Genomic DNA, 23,374 nt, shown 5'->3' on the forward strand with positions numbered 1-23,374 from the left:
TCTACAGATGAGCCACGCAAGTAGCTTTCCTGCTTTGTCACCCAACTCATAGATTCTACACTGTGTGGCTCTGTGCTGTGTCTTGGCCGCGTTCCTTGACACGGCCCAAAACTCGTTCTGCTTGAGTAGCCATTCATGTCTTTTCTCCTCTGAGTCAGTCTCTTGAAGACTATTGTCTACCGTTAATATATCCATTTCCAACCGGTCTAGATCCTCACACTTCTCTCTCTTGGAGGTGGCAATTTGGGAGACGGCAGTCCCTCGTATAACCGTTTTATAGGCCTCCCATAGCACCACTGCTGAATCTACTGAGTTTTCGTTTTCCTGAAAGTAGTGCTCCATGTCGCTGATAATACTCTTCCGTATCTTGGGGAGCTTAAAATACCAGGGGTTGATTGGGGCTGTCCTTCCTACCAACGGTTCCCCAACTTCAACCCGAGCCCACACGGATGCATGGTCCGAGATGCCTCGGGCTAAGTGAGTAATTTCTCTAATATGACCCAGCTGATCCGCATGTAGTCTATGCAGGACTGCATTTTATGGGCCTCCGAGTAAAATGTATATTGTCTCTCTGTGGGATAAAATGCACGCCAGGCATCTGTAAGGCCCAGCGCAGTCAGGATATTGTTAACCCGTGTACGTGTTACTGGTATTGTCTTGGGCGGCCGTCTATCCAAGCTATCTGACACTATGGAATTGAAGTCCCCTCCAATGAAAGTCTCCCTTCAGGTAGTGAGGGCAAGAAATCGCCCAGAACTTTGAAGGCCAAACCCTGTAGTCCCGGAGGGATATACGCCGACTCAAGGTTAAGTGTGCTCCCTTCCCAGCACCCGGTAACAGCCACAAATCTTCCCTGGATGTCTAACTTTATGGAGTTAATTTTCATCTGAAAATGTTTACGGAGCAATATCCCCACACCACCAGAACTAGAACCAAAGGCTGAGTGTGCCACCATTTTGAAACCCCATCGAGTCAGTGCCTGGCATGCATTACTCAAAAGGTGTGTCTGCTGGAGCAGAACTACATCCAGCAGGTGTCTTTTAATATAGTGCAATCCAATGCCTCATTTAATCTTGTCCCCGAGACCGTTGACGTTCCAGGACAGCAACCTAAATCCTGCTATTTGTGGCATACCCATGGCTTAATGTTATACAACTAAGGCCATCCGCCTGACGCATCATAGGAGGATACCGCCCAAGCCACCCGCCACCCCAGTCAGTCTGGGTGATCAGCAAAGATCCAACATATTCACACAGGAACTTTGGTTTGTTGAGACTCCCCAGGATGACCCCTCCCCAGACCTCTTCATTAGATTGGAGCAAGACCCGATAGCAGACCTCATACATTTGCTCCAATGGAGGCGCAGCACTCTGAGGGGCGATCCCTTCAGACCTTCATAGAGAATAACGCGCTTGTGAATGTGGGCCCATTCAGTACATTGAGGCCCAGCATGAAATTTCACAGTCACCAGCATGCAGTGGAAATCAATCGTCCCTTGTCTGTAAAGCAACAAAACGAAACAACATATAACGTAACCCCCTCCCCACCTTTCACTTGTGAACGCCCAACAGGGGCATAATGAATACGGTTATGACCTAAGATGCATCGTGCACAGGTATCCCGCCCTCCCACCATATCAAACTCGACTCCCCTCCCTGCATGGCGGAAATAAAACCTCCTGCCTCCCCAAACATGCAGAGTGCCTTTCACGCACCCCTTAAACTAGTAGGTGCGTGCAACCAACCGGGCACCCGCTTCAATTCCAAAAGTCATTCTGTAGACGTTTATCTTAAAGCACTGTGGTCCCATCAAAATGGTATCTTACCTAAACCAAATAACCTACCAACTCGAATGCCACCCCCCCACTTAATACTTAAGCATTTGTTACCGCTGTTAGGTGGCCCTAGTCTCTGCCCAGTTCAAGAATTCCATGTGGCTGCATTACCCCACCTAAAGAGATTCAAGATACAGACCAGTCTATTCGGTGCCCCTGTGTGGCACTCCGTCGTCTGTCGGGGCATCTTCCTGAGCGCCGCCACGAGCGCCATCCTCTCCAGGCTTATGATTTTGGTTGTTTCTCCCCTTGCCTGCCATACGCCAGCCATCCAGCCATTCCCAGGCATCCTCCGGGGTGGTGAAGAACCAAGCTCTCCCCACCGATTCCACTCGCAGCTTGGTTGGGAATAACATGGCATACTTAACATTTTTATCTCTGAGTGTGCGTTTAACTTCCAAGAAGCTATGCCGTTGCCGCTGCACTTTGAGAGTGAAATCCGGAAAAAAGGTTATCTTGCAGTTTTGGAACTCCAGTGGGGGTGAAACCCGGAACACCTGAAGAATGGCATCTCTGTCTCTATAGTTGAAGATTCTGGTGACTATCGGGCGAGGTGGGGCTCCCGGCTTTGGTCTGCCTCCTGGCACACAATGCGCTCTCTCAACGGAGAAAAAGCTTGAGAGTCTTATTGGTTTTAGATGATTTGTAACCGGCTCCTCGATAAATAACTCAGCTGCAAGTTCCTCGGTTCTCTCCGGGACCCCCAGTATGCGAACGTTGTTGCGCCGGGAGCGTCCTTCGTAGTCGTGTCGCATTCTTGGGAGCCCTCTAACTGACTGCGAGACCCTCCACTTTTCTATAAGATTCTCCCCCTTTCTCTCCTTCTCGGATATTTTAATTTACCGACCGCGTGGACCTATAGGTCAGTTTCTTAATTCCTTATCCGAAACTGTCACCAAGCTGGCCAGTTCTGCTTCAAATTTTACTATCCTAGGCGATTTAAATATTCACATTGACGACCAAGCGTCAATAATCGCGTCAGAACTCTCTTCTGACCTTGCTGCCCTCCAACTCTTTCAGAAGGTGCCACATGCTACTCAAACTAAAGGCCACCTTCTTGACCAAGTTGTCTCCAATTTACAAGAGCTATTCTGCTCGGACCCTATTCCCATTCCCTGGTCAGACCATCACTTGATCCCCTTACACTGGTCCCCTAAGTTGGCTACCCCAACCGTTCAACCAATAGGGAAAACAGTCTGTGGTTGGCCTAAACTTAGCCTTGAAAGATGGACCTCTGTTTTGGATCGTTCCAAACCCTCTACTAACACTGACCAGGTATCAGCTAATGACCAGTTCAATAACTGGATCGAAGGGACTTTAGACCAAGTTCTCCCTAAGAAGAACATCCAGATAAACATAGGGCCCAACAAAGCAGCCTGGTACACGCCTGATCTTCGCAAGTTAAAGCAATTGTGCAAGAGAGTTGAGAGAATCTGGAGGAAAGATTTTTCCCTCCTTAAGAAAAAGCAATATAGGGACACCATTAGAACCTATAAAAGTGAAATCAAAAAGGCGCAAGCTCATTACTTTAGCGAAAAAATCACTGCCGCCGTCAACTCCCCTCGGGAGACTTTTCACATTGTAAAAAACACATCTGAATGCATCCACCCCCTTGGACTCCAATGAAGCTACAGACTACTGATATAATGAACTTGAGGATTATTTTCAAAATAAAATTGTAACTATTTGCTGCCTGTTCTCCAATCCCCGTCCATCCATCCCTCCCTCTGAGGAAATAAAGATATGGCGCAGAGAGCATTCCCTTGAAGTGTTCCCGCCATTGGACATAGAAACTTTCCAAACCATTTTTGCACTGGTTAAGAGTGGATCACCTCGGGATCCGGCCCCCCTTAATATCCTAAAATCTGTAGTTGCTTCAGTAGGCCCCGTTATTATGGAAATGATCAATGCTTTGCTTTCCTCTGGGGTGGTCCCTCCCCTATGGAAAAAAGCTTTGGTAAAAGCCCTGCTGAAAAAACCCAACTTAGACACCGACTGCCTCGGCAACTATCACCCTATCTCGCTCCTCCCAGGGGTGAGTAAAATCGCAGAAAAGCATGTCAATCTGGTGCTCTCCAGATACCTTGAAAAGGAGAACCTTCTCCACGCGTCCCAAACCGGGTTCCGTCCGGGACATGGTACGGAAACTGCCTCACTAGCAGTTGTCGAGGATTCCAGAAGGATCCTTGATGCAGGAGGTTCCCTGGCCGTGCTACTCTTAGACCTTAGCGTGGCCTTTGACACGGGTAATCACCGTATCCTAGTACTACGACTTCAGGACTTGGGTATTACTGGAGTTGCCCTTGATTGGCTGCGATCCTTCCTGGAGGACAGATTTTACCAAGTAGCCGAGGGTGAGGCCATCTCAACTTCACAGACCTCTCCATTGTGGGGCTCCTCAGGGATCGTCCTTGAGCCCCACTCTTTTTATTGTTTACATGGCCCCTCTTGCTGACATTGTTTTCCATTTTGGGGTGCAAATTGTCACCTATGCCGACGACACCCAACTGGTCGTCACACTGAACCAACACCAACAAAGCATCTACCTGCCTTGGCCCATGCCTCGAAGAAGTGATGAGATGGATGAAACAATCCCACCTCAAATTAAATGGAGACAAGAGAGAGCATATGTTCCTGGGTAATCCCTCTCTCTCTGAAATAGCCTCCACCTGGCCTACATGTATGGGCTCCATGCCCGCCCCTAAATCAGCTATAAAGAGCCTCGGTGTCTGGCTTGACTCCGAGCTCGGTTTTAACATTCAAGCCAGAAAGGTTGTTGCCTCCTGCTTTGGGATGCTAAGAATGCTGCGCAAAGTGCTTCCTCTGCTACCTCAGGTCAGAAAGCTTGTAGTCCAAGCGCTTATTTTATCTCGCTTGGACTACGGAAATGCCTTGTACCTTAGTGCCCCCAGCTCGGTGCTGGCCAAACTTCAAACCGTGCAGAACTGTGCTGCTAGGATTCTTATGGGAACTCACAGCCACCAAACAGCTAGGCCAGCCTTAAAGGCTCTCCACTGGCTCCCAGTTCTGGAAAGAGTCCAATTTAAAGCCCTGTGTATTACTCACGGGCTTATAGGAGGTAAAGGACCCGCTATAATTTCATCTTTTGTCCAGCCCTAACTAACTAATAGGGCCCTTCGCTCAAATGATCTTCTTCTGGCTTATGTCCCCAGAATCAAGAGGGCTCGAAGCGGCGGCCGTCTTTTTTCCTACAACACCGCTAAACTGTGGAATTTACTCCCTCTGCAGCTACGAAAGGAACCCAACCATATGACCTTCCGCAAGATGCTTAAAACTTGGCTTTTTCCCAAATTATCTTGCCTCAGCCTTATTCGACTATGCCCACAGCGCTGGGATACCATCAGGTAACCATGCGCTTTATAAATATTGTTTTCATTTAATTCATTTCATTTCATTTTATTCATTTAATTTCGTCCAGCTGTGTTTCCAGTCTCACAGTAAGGGACTGTAGATTTTCCACCTTGCGTTGTAGGTCAGACATGTCGACGACCAACGAGCTAGCTTTCACTTCCATCCCCTGTAGTCTGGTGTTCATGGAGCGCATGTCCGCTCTGATGAAGGACACTTCCTATGAAATGGAGTCCAACGATGTGTGTACTGTCGTAATGGCCGTGAGGATGTCCTGCAGCGTTGGCTCTTTAGGTTCTGCGTCCGATTTTCGCATCGCCAAGGGGGCTTCACCCACTTTCTGCAATGCCCCGGGGCCTTTGTCCCAAGCATATTTTTCCAACTTGGCCTGCGCGGCCTTGGTATGACAACCTGTCATGGCTTGGGCTACCCCGATGCAGTACGTAGAAGACGGATGAGAATACACTGGGTGGCTCCTGCTGTTCCACAGACTCCACTCTGCCCTGCGGGGGTCGTCTTCTCTGGGCAGACCAGTGCCCAGTAAGCCCTGTTCAGCCAGTCCCAAAGGTTGGGGAGGCGCAATAGTGGGTCAAGCAGGCCACGGGGCCTTGTAGTGTGGTCGGGTACTTCAGATGGAGCCCTCAGGGCAAAGTCTATAGTGGCCACCTCCAGACCCACAAAGGCAGGCACACTCGATCCCCCCGGTTGGACAGCCTCGGAATACTCCCCCAGATCAATAGTAACAGCTCTGTAGGGTGGGCCGCAAACCAGCTGACAGGGAGCCGAAGCACCTGAAGAGCAGCCAAAGGGAGGGGGGCACCCTCCCTCCAGTGGTTGAGAGAAACCCCCAGGGGCCCTCCACACAGAGGATTGGGTCGGAGCCAAGCAGGTCTCTAAATGGGTTTCACACAAGTCTTATGCCCCTGATGTTCTGGCAGGGTCCCGCAACCGCCGGGGGTGAGACTCCAGCTCTCATAACCCAGGCGGCATGATTAGACCCAGAGTGGCCGATTTCCGCCAGGCTCCACGTGAGGTTCAGTACCGGCACAAACTCACCGGTTTCGGAGATGTTACTGCAGTCGCTCCCACAGCCACTCTGGAGGTGCCAGGATGCGAGGCTTGCCTCCTGCTGGCCACCGAGTCTCTCCTCCAGTCTTCGGCGGGTCACAAGTGGCAGGCCTCCTCAGGGTAATCACCTGGCTGCGGGGCTCCACCCAGACTCAATACGGTCAGTCGACGTTGTAGGGCCCCAGGGAGGTCCTCCGGTGTTTACCCCTGACCTCGGCTCACACCAGGCTTCCGCAGTCACTGATGAATCCTTCAAGGCCGGCACTTGAGAGATGCCACGGCCTTCGCGTGTCGGGGTTGCTCACCCCTCCCCCACCCCAGTCACCACTCGGAGGTGCGCCAGGCTCACCGACAGCTAACTTCAGCTCTGCCAGCTGTATCCAGGCACTCAAGGGGTCATTCAAGTCAGAAGATCATTCAGGACTCAGCGCAGGTGGTTTTTGACGAATTTCGTCCGGATAAATGAGCAGATTTACTTAAGGGCGGATGCGCTCAGCCAGAGCCGCCTTAGGAAGGGGCCACGCCCCCCTCAATTAATCTTTTTGATCATCACAACTTAGGGCAGCGGTCTTCAAACCTGGGGGCGGGCCCCCCTAGGAGGGCCTCAAGTGATCTCAGGGGGCGGGGGGTGGGCACCAGGCTCTGGCCAAAAGAAGCATTATGCTGATAGAAGTGGTTTATTTTAAGTGGAAAAAAGAGTGGCAGTAGGCCTCTCTGTAATGGGTCTTCACTTACATCTTTTGTCATGTATATACTAGCTAAGAGTGTGTGACAAAGGGAAGGGACTCCAAATATTTTCAAAACCCCCTCCCCAATTTCTAACAATCACACTGTGGATACTTTTACATGTTAGTAAGGCCTGCCTGAACAGTATAGTATGTTTAGCAATCATGTATTTGATTGCGTTTTTGAAAGGTGTTAACAGAACTCAACTGCCATGTGTAAAGAAGTTTAGACACATTTAATCGAAATAATTGTGAAAAATTATGTGAGCGACCCTGATTATGTTTATTTTTTCACTGTGGGTGGCGCAGCAATTTTTATTTTTTCACTGAGAGTGGCACGGCAATAAAAGGTTAAAGACTACTGACTTAGGGTAATAAATATTTTAGAGATTGTTAGTTGGCCTCCCCAAACTAATGCAATCGTCTTTAAGATCACTCTACAAAATGTCTTTAGTCAAGTGCCTGCATAGATGAGAAGTATTACACCACCAATACATCTGCAAAACCTGTCATTGTTTGACAGTCCAATCTGAACAGCTAATTATCATCTAGTATCTTCTGCTAAGGCTGTGTTGCTGTATAAAGGTTATCTCTAGTTAAAAGTAGAATTTCACATCTCAACTTCATTGCTGGAACTTTTTTTAAATTAAATTTTGGTTAAACACAAGTACCTCTTTAGTCTTTTTCTGTACTCATACAAACTATATTTTTCAGTATCTCATTGGAGCCTGGAGACATATTAAATGTGGAGATATTTTGATTTACTAACAATTTCGTTCAATGGTTTGTTGCATTTCTCAAATGGACACATATAAATCTCAAAATGCAAACCAAGGAGATGTTGCACTGTGTGGTTTGAGTCCAGCAATGATAGATATGTGTGGGATTTTCAAAGGAATATAGTCTGCGCAATCGATTATGTAATATTAGCATGGATCACACAATCACTGTATATTGTGTACGGTTTATTCGATGATAGACAGTATAGAAAATATCACGAAATGTATATGTTCTAAATGTACATGATATAAAGAATCTATTGGTGCAAGCCACACCTGGCTTGCCCTAAGTAGCAGGCTTGTACAACATGTTGAACATGATATATGTCTGATTTTCCTCAAGCAGGAACACATCCATGCCAAGGCTTGACCCCGATCTGTGTTCTTCTGATTCCCTTGAGTGTGAGGGTACCAATCATATATGGGCTTTCTGGGGGTTGAAACTTCCAATGTGCTTTAAACTTAGTCAAGTGCTTTTGGGAAATGAGGAAAACAACCGAAAGTGAAAAGCCGGTTTAGGATAAGGGTATTTCTGGCCACTGTATCACATATAGGTTATATGTAAACATGTCACACCTGTATTTACACATCCTAAAGTTTCTATCACTGGGTGCCAGGCCTCCCTTGCTCCTACTGGCTGAGGCCAGTTGAATGCTTTGAACATGATGCTATTCAGAGTTTTAGTATTTCTTTTCCAAGATATCATCATCCATTCTTCCTACACAGGAACATATCTCTTTAAAGGTTTGGCCCAAAACTGTGTCTCCTGTGCATGAGGGTACCTAGCATGTATGGGTTATTTCTGTGTTTAGGGTGCCAAAAGGCAATAAATTGGGCAGCGTGTCTGAGAAAATTGAAAAGCAACCGGATTGAAAATGCTAATTTAGGGTACCTGTCTACAATGTCATATATGTGCTTCACAGGGTTAAGCCATTTTCTGCAATTTTTTTTATGAATACCCACCAACTCACTTGTTTGAAACTTTTTATCTATTTTCACTTATGCACACACTCAAGAATGTGAAAAGCTGAATGTGCAAAAAGGGAATTCGATCAGACTGGCTGAATTCCAGCAATCTCTAATGCACGTTGAATCTACAATGTTTGTTCATATAAGTTGCACTTCGTTATTCAACATGCACTGTGTATGGGGCAGCCTAGTGCAAAAGCAGGCACCCTTGCACAAGGTTGCCTACATTACAGGCAGGATTGTTTTTGTACGGTAGACAGCACATTACAACGTGGCTGTTTTCCCGTATGCCATTACATTGCAAGCGTTACAACGCATGCAATTTAACAAAGCGTAGCCATTACTATGTATTTTTTTTATATCGAATGCAATGTAAAAAAAAAATGGCGATCCACCTCGTTATGAGGAAAGAGAGGCTCCTCTGTTTCCTCACAACAACGTGCAACGCCCCTCAGACCCAACGTGCAGCAGGAACCTGGAGGCGAGAGGAACCACAAGGAAAGAGAGGTAAGGGGGATTGGTCCTGGGGTTATTTTTTCAGGGTAAAGGGGGTTAAGGTGAGGTGTGTGTGTGTAGTGCAGGGTAGTGTTTTAGGGTTTTGGGTAGTGTCGGGGGGTCTTGCAGGGTAATGTTTAAGTGTGGGGAGAGGACTGGGGGTCGGGGGAGGGTCGTGCAGGGGGTATTATTTTAGGGTTTAGGGCAGTGTTTGGGGCCGTGTCGGGTAGTGTTTTAGTGTAGGGAGAGGCTGGGGGTCGAAGGAGGGTCGTGCAGGGTTTAGGGTAGTGCGGGGGTCGAGCAGGGTAGTGTTCGAGTGTAAGGAAGTTGTGCAGGGGTAGTGTTGTAGTGCTTAGGGTATGGTTGGGGGTCGTGCAGGGTAGTACTTTAGGATAGGGAGAGGAATGGGGTTTGGGGGTAGGGTCATGCAGGGGTACTACATTAGGGTTTAGGGTAGGGTACTGCAACCTACCTTAGATACTTTTACCAAGAGTATGCCTTTACCACGGATGCCTTTCCATTGTAACTGCATGCGTGGTAAAGGCATATTTGTGGTAAAAGTATGCAATGTAATGGTAGGTTGTTGTAATTGACAATGCGTAGTAATACCTGTGTTGTAATGGCATGCCTGGTATTAGTACGCGCATTTTGCTCTTTCTTTGTGTGCGGCAGAATGCAGCACACGTAAAAAAAGGAAATAACAAGGAGAAATAAAATATTTCTCCTTGTTACCCCTCTGATGGGAACGCATAGCATTTTGAAGCATTTCCAGGTTTACTAGTCTTAGTAAATCTGGGAATGTGCCCAAATCCTTGGGTAGATGCATGGGAACACCCTCACTCCACCCATGGAACGCCTAACCAATGCAGAACAATACAAGGCAGCTACTTGCGCTACCTTGGTTTACTCTGGACAAGTCATGCAGAGCCATGCAAGGTGGATTTGAGTGGTTTAGTAAATCTCACTGAATCCCTTCCGGTGCCTTGCAACACAATGGCAATGCAAAGACTTCATAAATCTGGGCCATAGTTGAAGGATAAAAACCATTTGTTCTGTTTATTCACACCATGTAAAGTTAGCCCAATGTATGTATGACAGTATTCTAATCGCATAAACACCTATTGATAGGTTCTAGAAGAAGCATATTTCTTTCGTTTCTCACTGCACGACAAAAGGGCCGAAAACCATACCGTAGCCATCTTGGTCTGTGATAGACCACGTTTCAGATCACGTAGTTTCCTTTGCCTACCATCTTCATGATTTAGTTCGTACCAGCCCGAGACAGGTTAGTTGTATTTGCGGCCGAGGCCCAAGGTCACATCTGCTGTAGGGAGTATCAAGCAAATTCCTTCAGGCCCTGGGTCGAAAAGGGAGTCACCCTGCCGACCTCCTCTGTATAGATAGCAACCCTTTGTGCAAGGCTGAAACTTAACACTGTATGAGCTCATCCGGGAGCCCATGGACTAACTGGTATTTTTCCACTTGTATGACTTTGTATGCTGAATCTGTTATGTATATAAGTGTGGTTTTGTCAAGGAGCCAGCAGTCTTCCTCGGCGCACCTGATGGGTGAGGATCGACGAGGCTCCTCTATGTAGAGTTTTGCTTTGGCCAATAAAACGTTTGAACCTTCTCCGTTGCCAACTGACTGTTATTTGGAAAGGCTATTGCGGACCATCGGTAAGTGTGGCCCTTGGGATTTTTGTTAAGTACATCAGTTGGCGACTCTGGTGGGACCCCGTGAAAGGGTCTTTCCTCCCCCGTATTCGGGTGGTCGGATTGAGGGCGCCCTGGTCTGGCGGGTGGAAAGGAGGGCACTTCCGCCCCGCACTCCTGATCAGTGTGTCCTCTGCTGCTAGTAGCCCTTCACCGGGGTCCTACGGGCTTAACCCAGGAGCTGACCGTGCTGGTCCCAAGAAGTTGGTAGCGGAGAACGAACGTCCGTACCTGGGTGCACCCGGTGAGTACTTTGTTTGTTTGACGCACGCTTTGAGCGGTGCATTTGGAAACAGTTAACTGTATTTTGATTTGGGGGTCATGAGTACCCTAGGAGAATTATGGAGGTCTTGCAGGGTGGTCGGTAGGGACAGACTGTAGAGACTCCACGGATCTTTTGTGATTTAGAGACACCGATCAGATGCCTAGTTATTACCTGCGTGTAACACACGGCCGGATTGTATTCAGAAAAGCCTGTGGCTGTAATTGGGTAGCCATGAGACATACCTGAGGTGAGGCTCGCACCACATCAGAACGGTCTCAGTGGTGAACCAAGGAGGTCATGGGATGGTCTGTAGTCCAGTCCGTGGTCGCACCTGTCTGACTGCCTCTTGCCAGTCTTTTGGAAGACTGCTCGTTGTGATTCTGTCGGTCTGGTATTTTGAATAATTCTCCACGAACGGGAGTCGACGGGCTCGGTTCGTTTGTTTGGATGCATCAAGTTTGAATAAGTAGGTTGAGGTTGAACTGCAGAAAACGTTACATAGGAACAATCAGTATGTGTTATATGTGATACAAGAATTTGTTTGTATGTTGTTGGTGTTTGTCTGCTAACTAACATGCCGTGCTTCAGTAAATTGAATTGTTTTGGTTACTGTTGTCGGACTAGTGGCTCTCGTCTGGCCGAAAGCCAGCCTGCCCCACCGTAAGGCAGTCCTAGTCATTATATGTACATAAAACACGGAATAGCTCCTCTATTGTTCAATACTTTGTGGCATAAGTATACCAGAGGTAATGAAGAATTGCAGTGGCCTAAAACGGGTTCTTTTGATGAAAAGAAAATTGCCTTCTTACAGGATCAGTTATTTTCTAGACGCATTAGGCAGTCTATGTTTGAAGCGATAAACACCTGGCAGAAGGAATCGAAACAAAGGCGAATGAGGGAAGAGAAAATGGATGTTGGGTTGACCTGTCAGACAAATGCAGGTGGTTACTGCCAAATGCATTTGTGAATGTAATAGTATCCATGGCACATGGCCCTGCGCATATAGGTGTTAAAGGTATTTGTGCAGTACTAGATCCTGTGTGGTATAACACCAATATCAGTAAGACTGCAACACATTTGGTCCAGAACTGTATGATTTGTTTACAGCATAATCCAGGAGGTAGTGTCCCTGTTCTGAAAGGTAATTTTGCGCCTCCTACCTTACCTTTTGAGGTGTTACAAATGGATTTCATTCAATTAGAGCGGGTAAATAATCTCAAGTATGTTCTAGTAGTGGTTTGTGCGTTCAGTAAATGGGTGGAAGCATACCCCACCAAGGAGAATTCCGCTCTAGCCACAGCCAAAGCTTTAGTAAAAGAATTTTTTCCTCGGTATGGTTTACCACGTGTGATCTGGAGTGACAACGGAAAGCATTTTAATGCCGACCTTATCAAACATATTTGTAAAGGCTTATCCGTTAATCAGAAATTTCACGCTGCTCGCCACCCCCAATCAGCGGGGTTGGTAGAAAAGTATAATGGGATTATCAAACTGAAATTGGCAAAATTGCAAGAGACCACCGGGTTGAAATGGCCTGATCTCTTACCGTTAGCTTTGTTGTCTGTAGGAACAACTCCTCATTCCCGTTCTAGAATATCACCGTATGAGGTGATATTCGGTAGGCCCGCTAATGTTTGGGGTGTACCGAGACCGAAATCCTTTAGAGATATTGAGTACCCCATGTTCACAGATTATCTTTACGCATTAACTAAAGATCTTCGTTCCATTCACCAACAGATATCGGCGGTATTGCAGTCTCTGCCAGAGGGTCCTGGACATCTTCTTGAACCTGGACAGTGGGTCCTGATCCGGAACTATCAGCGAAAATCGAGCCTGGATCCTCGATGGACCAAACCCCATCAGATACTCCTTTCCACAAGAACGGCTGTTAAGGTTGAAGGGAAGCGGCATTGGATTCACGTGTCACACCTAAAAAGAGTTCCTCTCCCATTGCCGGATGACCAGCGGGATCAGAGTGAAGGGTTAGTGCATGAAGGTGAACAGCCCACTGAGGATTTGCCTTCCTCTGAAGCCCGAGGAGAAGTGAACGGGCGAGAGGAGGGTGCTGTGAGTTCCGAAATGCCTGCAGCAGCTGGCTCAACCACCAGTTCTGCTCCCGGAAATGCTGCATCTGATCAGAAAGAGCACACATCCAGTATATTGTCTGATCCTACTGTGCCTACTCTTTTCCCTGATCCCAGAACCCCTGGTCATATTCGTTATAACCTGCGGCCCTGACAAAAGAACACTGGACTGAACTAGCTGAGAGCTCGGAACTTTCAGTAAAGCTCTGGTCAGAAAGAAAATAGAGACATTGATCGGTTAGTGGGGCCCAGGTGGAGTCCTTCAGTAAGAGTTGTGTCAAGTACAACTCCAGCGCGAGAAGTTTTTGTATTTTTTTCTTTTTATGAACAATAGGAGTCTGCCTGTGAGGCTCTGAAACGGCCACAGGAAATAAGCACCCTCTGGCAGGTTGGACTGCAAGTAGACTTATTCCCCTTAGATTATATTTGAACTTTTAGCAAGAATGTATCCTTTTGCTCGCTTTGTTCCCGAAGAGGAGCGACCTATAGCACCATGTCCTTTGCACCCATATATGCCTATGTTTTCTACTTGGAGTTTGCGTATCAAGATAGTGTTCATAACTATAATAGCTATATCACTAGTGACATGTTTAGGTGTGTTCATTTATTTAGAATGTCGTCACCCTGTGCACACCCTTATAACCTCTACTCCTGTTCCTGAAGAGTATAATTTCCATACTTACGCCCACATAAGGAAAGACATCGTCAGACATATGTGAAGAATGCTTTTATTGAAATGTTGCACCAGACCCATAGCTCGACTAATGCTACAAATTGCTGGGTCCGTGGCCTCCTCCCCTCGGTTATGCACAAGCATGACCTTTTTATTTCGATGCCCTTGTCATATCTAGGCAGTTGCGAAGCCTGGTTTAAGTTACTGTCAATGATATATACGCACTATACTGTTGATGAGCACAGATTTTCAGAAAAGGATTATGAAATGATTTTAGCATATATAGAAGTACACCAGGGATTCACTCCGAATGAAGATGGTACAGATGGTACTCTAGACCCAACTGCTTGTATGAATGAGTATACTGAATATGCAAATGACACTTGGTTAAGGGATGAAGTGTTGGATTTTATGTCTTTCAATTTCACTGAGTATTTTAAATATTTTCAGGAACGAAATGTGTCAGATGATAAGGTCATTCCGGTCCCTGTATTGAATGCGTCATCTTCCTTCTGTATACATGGCACTGGTCACCTATCAGTTGGGTTTAGTAAATGCAATTATACGTACAGATTACGAACATTCAGCAGCCCACCAATGCTTACTCCTCCGAATGTGTATTTTGTATGCGGGGAAAATGCATACACATGGCTCCCCAGAGGATGGTCAGGTAGATGCTATTTGTCTTTCCTATACCCACCAGTCTATATAGCCCCTTCTGACTATCATAAAACCCATTCACTGAACCGGCGGAGTTTAGGAAAGAGAGCTACTACGGGGGATGCTACTGATCAGACCGATACTCCTGTACAACACTTTGTGGACATAATGAAAGGAGTCCTGCCCATATGGGGACCCATTTTGACTCGTAAAGAAATCAGAAGATTATCTAGAGTAGTAGAGGGAGTAGTGAATATCACTGCAGGAATACTAACTAACATAACTGTGGAGCTTCAAGCGACCAGGCTCGTAACTCTTCAAAACCGTATGGTTTTAGACGTTATCTTAGCTGATCGTGGAGGAGCATGCAGAGTGATTGGCAGTTATTGCTGTGTGTATATACCTGACTCCGCCCCCTCTGTGCATTTAGCCATTCAAAAACTGCACCGCTTAGCATCTGAAATTCATACAGATACCGGTACCTGGTCCATTTCTAGCTGGTTCTGGGGCCTCTTTGCCACTTGGGGATGGAAATTATTCATGATCCTTTTGGGTATAGCAGGTTTCCTTTTCACCTGTTGTATCTGCATACAATGTGGACCTGCCTGCTGTTCTTATTGCACTAATCAACTTCTTCTTGCCCTTCCCGAATTCAAACCAAACCCAGCAAAGAAAGGCACTCAGTTAGTACAGAAGGAAATACACGACATGATGCAGATAGATGAAGGCATCTTTGAAGATTAAGTTGGTATGTTAGCTACATTATGCTAAAAGGGCCGATCTAAAGGATAAAAATCATTTGTTCTGTTTATTCCCACCATGTAAAGTTAGCACAATGTATCTATGACAGTATTCTAATCGCATAAACACCTATTGATAGGTTCTAGAAGAAGCATATTTCTTTCGTTTCTCACTGCACGACAAAAGGGACGAAAACCATACCGTAGCCATCTTGGTCTGTGATAGACCACGTTTCAGATCACGTGGTTTCCTTTGCCTACCATCTTCATGATTTAGTTCGTACCAGCCCCGAGACAGGTTAGTTGTATTTACGGCCAAGGCCCAAGGTCACATCTGCTGTAGGGAGTATCAAGCAAATTCCTTCAGGCCCTGGGGCGAAAAGGGAGTCACCCTGCCGACCTCCTCTGTATAGATAGCAACCCTTTGTGCAAGGCTGAAACTTAACACTGTATGAGGTCATCCAGGAGCCCATGGACTAACTGGTATTTTTCCACTTGTATGGCTTTGTATGCTGAATCTGTTATGTATATAAGTGTGGTTTTGTCAAGGAGCCAGCAGTCTTCCTCGGCGCACCTGATGGGTGAGGATCGACGAGGCTCCTCTATGTAGAGTTTTGCTTTGGCCAATAAAACGTTTGAACCTTTTCCGTTGCCAACTGACTGTTATTTGGAAAGGCTATTGCGGACCATCGGTAAGTGTGGCCCTTGGGATTTTTGTTAAGTACATCATAGTTTTTAGCATCCATATGAAAACAATAAACCAGAAATATAGGAAATGCTTCATTTTTGGATGCTCTCTTGTTGCGGAGGACCTCTTCAATTCTTTCACTTATAGATGATATTGTAGAATTATTTCAAAGCAACACTCTCATTGGTTAGTCCTAAACAACATAACACTTTTCATACACAGAGACAAGAACAAATTCTAAAATGTAAAGTTTTATATATTCAGTTGACATATGGTTTTGGACATTCAGAACAGGGCCGGCTTTAGGGCGGTGCAACTGGTGCGGCCACACTGACAACTGACCTGGGCGGGGGCACTGACCTCACAGGGTGCTGTGTTTAGAAATAACTTACAATTTAAAAGCACTCCCTGCAGAGTACCTTATGCGTACAAGTTTCAGGCAGCAATAAACATGTCTAGAAAACTCTTGTGATTAATGTTCCTGCTAGATAGAGAGATCAGAGGTTTGTGTAGAGGCAGTTTTGACTCACCATTAAAGTAGCGCAGAGGGTTAATATGCCTGCTGCAAAGAACAGAGTTGTATTTTATGCGGAGAGCTGAGTCGATTAGTAAAGCCAGCCTTTACCAGTGCTTTAAAACAAATGAAATGTATGGGAGACAGGGGTTATGGAGAGATGAGGAGCACTTTTGCCATGTGGTACTGAGGGAATACGAGGAGGAGGTGATGGGGGTGCCAAAAAAGATTGTTGCACTAGGCTTCAACAGAGCTAAAACGGGCCCTGATTGGATATACGCCAATTTTACCATGTTTAAAGGAGAGAGCACAAGCACTTAAGAACTGAGTAGTCCTAAAAGCCAACACAAATGGGTTCAGAAATAGGAGGGATAAAGGCATAACATTTGGGGGGTGGGTCACCCTGCAGAGAGGGCCAAGTCCAACAAAGCAATATTAAAATACTACAATATTTTGGATTTGTATGCAAGTTGTTTGACATGTTACTCCCTCAAAACGTAACACATATCTTATACACCTTATTAGAGCACTGGACTGTCGAGTGCTCCGGCAAGACAATGGAGCAGCAACAACCTATAAACAATTGTATTGGACAGCTGCTTTCAACATTACAATGTCCTAATCCACAACCTCTTCATCTCTCTTTCTGCTGCCTCTCTGGGATATGTGAATTAGGGTGAGGAAGAGAGAGACCGAGGCTGTGGGCCAGAGTACAGAGCGAGCCATCCACCTTCCCTCCTCCTGTAGCTCATAGCGTCACTATAACCTTGAATAAAAGGAGGGGGTGTTGTGCTAAGATCACATCTCCCTGGCTCTGCTAAATAATGACAAACAGTTTGGCAGCTCTCAAGGAGAAAGGAGCTGACTGTTGCCCATTTCCACAAGTCTTGCTGTGTGTGTGAATATTAGTAACTGTCAAGGACACACAGCAAAATATGTGAAAGGCCTTGGAAGCCGGAGGAGTTGTAAACTCCTTGCGTCTCCCAGGAGGCTGTCTTTTTCAGTTAGAAAATTCTGCCCTCATGGTGTAACATTTTTCAACCACCCTCTGTAGTGGGCTATACTGGTTATTGAAGACCCAATCCCTTGTTAAAGGCCTCGCCTTTAGTTCTGTCCTTTGACGCTGAAGTGGGCCATTAATGCCCAGTATATGGCTATGTTACAAGTTACATAGTATACCATACACTTGTAATAAGGTTGAAGGTATATCTGTCACATTTATGACACAGTAACATGAATCATAAATGCCACACTCAGACCCACTATATGTTAAAGAAAAATCTCAATATATATATATATGTATAGAAGTCTGTATGAAAAATTGTGATGTTTAATAAAACATACTCATTAATAAATATTTTGTTGATTTCTTATCTCCCTCTGTATAGGTCAACTACCATAAAAAGAAGAAGATCTGTCAGATAATTGACACACAAGTTCCCTAAATGGGGTTTGCAAGTGCAGTGCCATAAAACACTGGGAGGACCTTCAGTGGTGGACCCACCTTATTGCTTTATCCAAACTTGGAAGGTCCTCCCAGCACAAAAGGCGAGTGCATCGGTCGCTGACCCACACGATGTGGCGCATCCTAGCAGTGGCCGAATGCGACTTGGATGGGGAAGTGAAGGCCATGGAGCATTGACAAGGGGGTTAGTTGATTTATATGAAAAATGTCTATGTTGTTTTTAATCTTTCTTTAAAGTTTTCAAGTTATAATATAATGTCAAAAGATTTGAAAATATAATTAAGTTCATATTACAAGTGCCATAGAATACAATAGACTTTGGGCCTTATTTAGAATTTGGCAGACAGCTACTTCATCATAAATGTGACAGATGCCCTGTCCACTTTTTCACAAGTGCTATTGGTTATAATGCATTGTAATGAGGCAGAAGGAATATCCACCATATTTGTGATGCAGTAACACAACTGTCGAACATTCGGGCCCATTGTCGATAATGTAGTTGCAACTTTGCAGATAGGATATGTGTGACATTACTGATGGTTATGCTCTCAATCTGCCCTTTCTTCAAGTAGTTAATGAGACTCACACTTCTGGAGTGCATATAGCAAGCTTTGGATCTGCTCATATTTATATTAAACTTGATGTGTTCCCACTGCTGTACTCAAATTCTGTGACATGGATAGTACTCCTTGGACATGAACTCAGGCTGTATTTTGTACTGAACATCAAAGTCCTGGCCAAGTATATGAACACATAGTTGTTCAAAAGGTGGCCTAAGCATTCACATACCCACAGATTTAGTTAGAGCTTAGGTTGAAATAGTTATACAAGTGTGATAGCAATAGATATAAATGTAAATGCTGGGCTAAGGCTACAAGTATATAACATGCACAGAACAACGCAGTCAACAATCATTTAAAGTGAAAAGATACCATTATGTGGCTAATTTTGATTTTGGCAGATGTGATAGTCCTTCAAAACATGGCATAACACACATATACCATTTTCCTACTGCATTAAAGCATTTCAAAATTCTAATGTATTGGCCAACACGTGTTCCATACATCAAGCTGTTTAGATGTGACACACTGTTTAAACCTGGAAGACAATTGCACACACTTCGGGAATTTTAGCTTCACTTAAAATTAGTTAATGAACAGATATTTGAAATGATTTTAAGATTTGCAGAAGCATAGTCTATCACAAAAGTGATAGAGATATAATCCACCTTATTACCAGACCTCGACACAGGGGTGCACCTATATCGGGAGGGGCTAGTAATTCAAGCCGCAGCAGTGGGGCTACCACTTCACGCAATGCTGTCAGAAACATCCTCAGAGCCAGTGTGAGAGCACACATTGCCAATAATTCTGGCTTTAATCTGCTAACACATGCAAACAATATTCATACGTGTCTATTATTCATGCTTTAGCACATTAATGCCAGATCTGTTGGCTTTGCCAATAATTTCCACTCAGACACTAAGCGATGCTGAAGCTTCGAGAGTTCCACCAGACCTGCGAGCATTGGATGGCAGCAAGATGCTCCGTACCTAGTGCCATATTATCAAGAATTGCGATAACATTATCACCATTTTAGCGGCATGAAACTGCCGCTAAAGCGGTGATAATGGGCTTGATAATATGCCCTTGAGAATTCCAATAGACACCCATGTTCACACCAGAACATGGGCTTCTATTGGAATTCTCAAGGGCATATTATCAAGCCCATTATCGCCATTTAAGCGGCAGTTTCCTGTCGCTAAAACGGCAATAATTTTAACGCCGTTCTTGATAATATGCCCCATAGAGTCTTGTACCAAAGTGCATATCTTACACATAGAAAAGAAAGCACTGAAGCCTTATTGGAAGGTGTCTTTTCATACTAAAAGACACATAACAAACATAACAAACAAAACTTGACATGGAACAAGAATATGTGTATAGCGGATCTCCTAATAAACGCAAGAACGTGCACCCACAGACATTGAGAAATAGACATTTAGAAACTGTGTTAAAGGATTGGAATGTGTACTGAGATAAGGAAAATTATATGGGGCTTCAATCAAAACGCCATAAAATGAGCGGGTTCACAAAGAGCTCAAAAGGAAGGGGCATTTACAGAGTGGAATAAGTGGTATAATTAAACAATGTTAAACATGTATGTTTTTATATTTATTTATCACAGACTTAGCAAGGGAGTACCGGAGCATTGTACATTTTGGGGAGTGAGACTGCATACATCAAGTGAGGGTTTAAATCTTTGAATTATCCTGTTACACACAATCACACCATTATAACAGATTAAGTGATTTTCCCTGAACTGCACAATTTCCAGTGGAGTTCCACAATGGATTCAATACTTGGTCCCCAGGCAGACTTAGGGCCTGATTACCAGCTTGGCAGATGGGATCCAAACATGATGGATATCCCATCCACCGTATAACAAGTTCCATAGAATACAATGAATTGTAATTTGGCTGACGGGATAGCCGTCACATTTGTGATGGAGTAACCCTGTTCACCAAGCTTGTAATCAGGCCCTTAGTCACTACACCACTCCTTCTTCCTTAGTTGAAAAAACACACTCAAAAAAGGTTAGGAGTTGAAAATGCTCAATCCTCGTGAACGCTTCTATTATTCACTGTTATTTTCCTGTACGCACTATGTTGTGTTCCCTATGCTGCCTAGTAAGTAGACCAAATGCAAATTATTATGGTATCTAGTTATTATACAGGGGTTGTACCTTATTTACATTATCTCTCGTTAAGGTTTGTCTATGTCTTTGTGCACTGTAACTCGCACTCTGTGGCGCGGTCATGTCCAATCAAGGGGCGGGGCACTGAACACAGAGGCTCCATTTTGCATGGCAGCACTCTAGTTTTCAGGTGCCCGAGTAACCTTTGGCATAAAAGGATGGCTGCAACCTGTCTGTGCCCGCCCGCTCTCCAACCGAGGTCAGGGCCTGACTCTATGCTGGCAGCAGTATAAAGGTAAGATTCACAGCCACCTACACCTCAGCAGAGATACTCAATTTGAAACCCTGCAGTAAGCGGTAACCCTGGGCTCGTAGACTGTAACGGTCCAGTCTGCTGTCGCTCTTATAAGAAACCGCTCCACCCTCTAAACTAAGGAGTCAGTAATAAGAGGGAGCACTTGGAAACCCATATGAAGCTAAAATCAGCACTAATAAATGCTCGCTCTCTATCAAAACATGCCAGAGACATTTACAATTTGATTGAAGAAGAACCATTTGAAGTTCTACTCATGACTGAAACATGGCTAAATGAGGATTCTTGCCATGAACTTCAACTGGCTCTTTCCCCACCTTATGCCTACATACACCTAGATCAAGAAGACAGGAGAGGTGGATGAGTTGCAATAGCCTTTAGGAAGTCATTAAAATACACTACATTCCAGGGTGAGGACTGGTCAGTGCGGAGGTCTTAGGACTGGTCGTCTCACTCTCCGCTCGTTGTCCCTTTGAGGGAGTCCGGCAATACTGCCCCCATGGTTATGTGGAAATCTTCATTAACTCCATTTGCCAAGCACTGGGTCACAAAAACATTAGCTATGCAAGTTTCACGATCTTGAGAGATCTCAACATTCAATTGGATAACCAATTGAACAGCCTAGTTTCAAAATTGACCAACTCGCTTGCGGACGTTGATCTTTCCACAACGCTAAAGGGGCCTACACATAACGCAAACCACACCATAGATGCCATATTCTCTAACACCTCACTAGACCTCGGCAGGCCAAAAGAAGTTCCTTGGTCAGATCATTTTATACTATACTTCTCCTATCCTTGGTTCCTTCCATAGTGTTTAGGAAGAATGGGGCCTTTTTTTAAGAATCGTGCTTGGAATAAGGTAGTTGTATCCCACTGCAGGATACTCTACCGACCACCAAGCCTGCACTAACAGATGACATAGTGTTAGACAAGGTCAGTGTGAACAACTGGCTTGCGGAAGCCCCTTCTATAGCTGACCCTGAAGTAAGTGACAAGACCCTTAGACACAAACTGTCCACCCCTTGGTTTACCAGTGAACTAGCGGAAGAAAGAAAGCATTGTAAAAAGCTAGAACGCACATGGATAAAACAATATAATTAAACCAACAAAAGCCAGTACAAAGTGTCTTTTAGCACTTATAACATAAACCTGAAACTGGCATGTCACAATATTTACTCTAATATAATTGGAAAAGCAAACAATAATGCACAATACATTTTTTAAATTGTATCTGATTTTACAGACCCTAAAGGCTCTGTACCCCCTCCTCCCTGAAACAAGCACCTCCCCGCACTCAACTGAGCACATGTTTTGAAGATAATTTAAAACAATTCAGGACAACCTCGCAAAAATGCAAGACTATGAGCCCTTGAGCAATACATGTAATTTAGTGCCCCTGGCTCAGGATAAATCGATGCAGTTTACCCCTTTAATGGTCGAAGAGCCGGAAAGTTTCTTAGCCCAAGGTAAATCTGGCTCCCCCCTTCAATCCACCCCCCCCAGGTTGTGAGGCTTGTGGGGGATAGCCTACGCCCTATTTACGTGATCTTTTTACTACTTCTCTTTGGTCTGGAATAGTACCCTCCTCTTGGAAAAGGCAAACGTTATTCCCTTTTAAAAAACAAAGGCAAATACTAAAATATTTTCGCATTTTAGACCCATTTTACTGATTAACCGGTTCTCCAAATTTGTTGAAACAGTTGTTAATACCCAGATAACGTTGCTTTTGAAACAAAATTGGAGAAGCTTGTCGCCACTACAGATGGTACAGAAAGATTATGAACAGATCTGGTGGCACTCAAAAGCTGGGCATAGCAAAATGGAGGAGACTTCCCCCAGATAACTGCAAAGACATCCACATGAGCCATAGGAGTCAGAAGCAAAAGTACCAAATGGGTAAGTAAAATGTAGTACTCTGAAGAGTATTCAAGTGAAATCATGGACACAGGTGTAGAAATGGACATCATTCAGGGGGTCACAGCTGTGAGCCCCGGTTTGCTCCTTGTGACCCCTGGAACTGCCTTTGCCACCCCTGGTCTCAGAGGTGGTAACATCAGTGCCTGGAACACAGGGGCAGCTTGTCCTAATGGATGACAGCTGGACTCAGTTTTCCCAGGATCCCTGGATAATATTATTCACTATTAGTGTAGTACAAATTGGAGTACAATTAGCTGGAATATGACACTATCTGGCAGCTAAGGTAAGTTAAAATGTTTTTAAATGTATGAAATGTATGTTGTATGCGTGGTTACAGGCGAGAGTATGTTCATGTGAGAGACAGTGTGTGAATGTGTTTGTATGTGTATGTATGTGTGTGTG

At 45.1% G+C, this 23,374-nt stretch overlaps 1 long non-coding RNA gene across 1 annotated transcript in view; it reads left to right on the forward strand.

The window, feature by feature from the left end:
* LOC146789782 (uncharacterized) overlaps positions 1-23,374 on the forward strand; it is a 129,634-nt gene that overhangs the window by 83,509 nt on the left and 22,751 nt on the right. Inside the window, exon 2 of the long non-coding RNA XR_014969864.1 lies at positions 17,967-18,227. This is a non-coding gene — a long non-coding RNA (uncharacterized LOC146789782). The remainder of the gene's footprint in view (positions 1-17,966; positions 18,228-23,374) is intronic.

The sequence above is a fragment of the Triturus cristatus genome, chromosome 10 (assembly GCF_964204655.1).
Source record: "Triturus cristatus chromosome 10, aTriCri1.1, whole genome shotgun sequence".
NCBI lineage: Eukaryota > Metazoa > Chordata > Amphibia > Caudata > Salamandridae > Triturus > Triturus cristatus.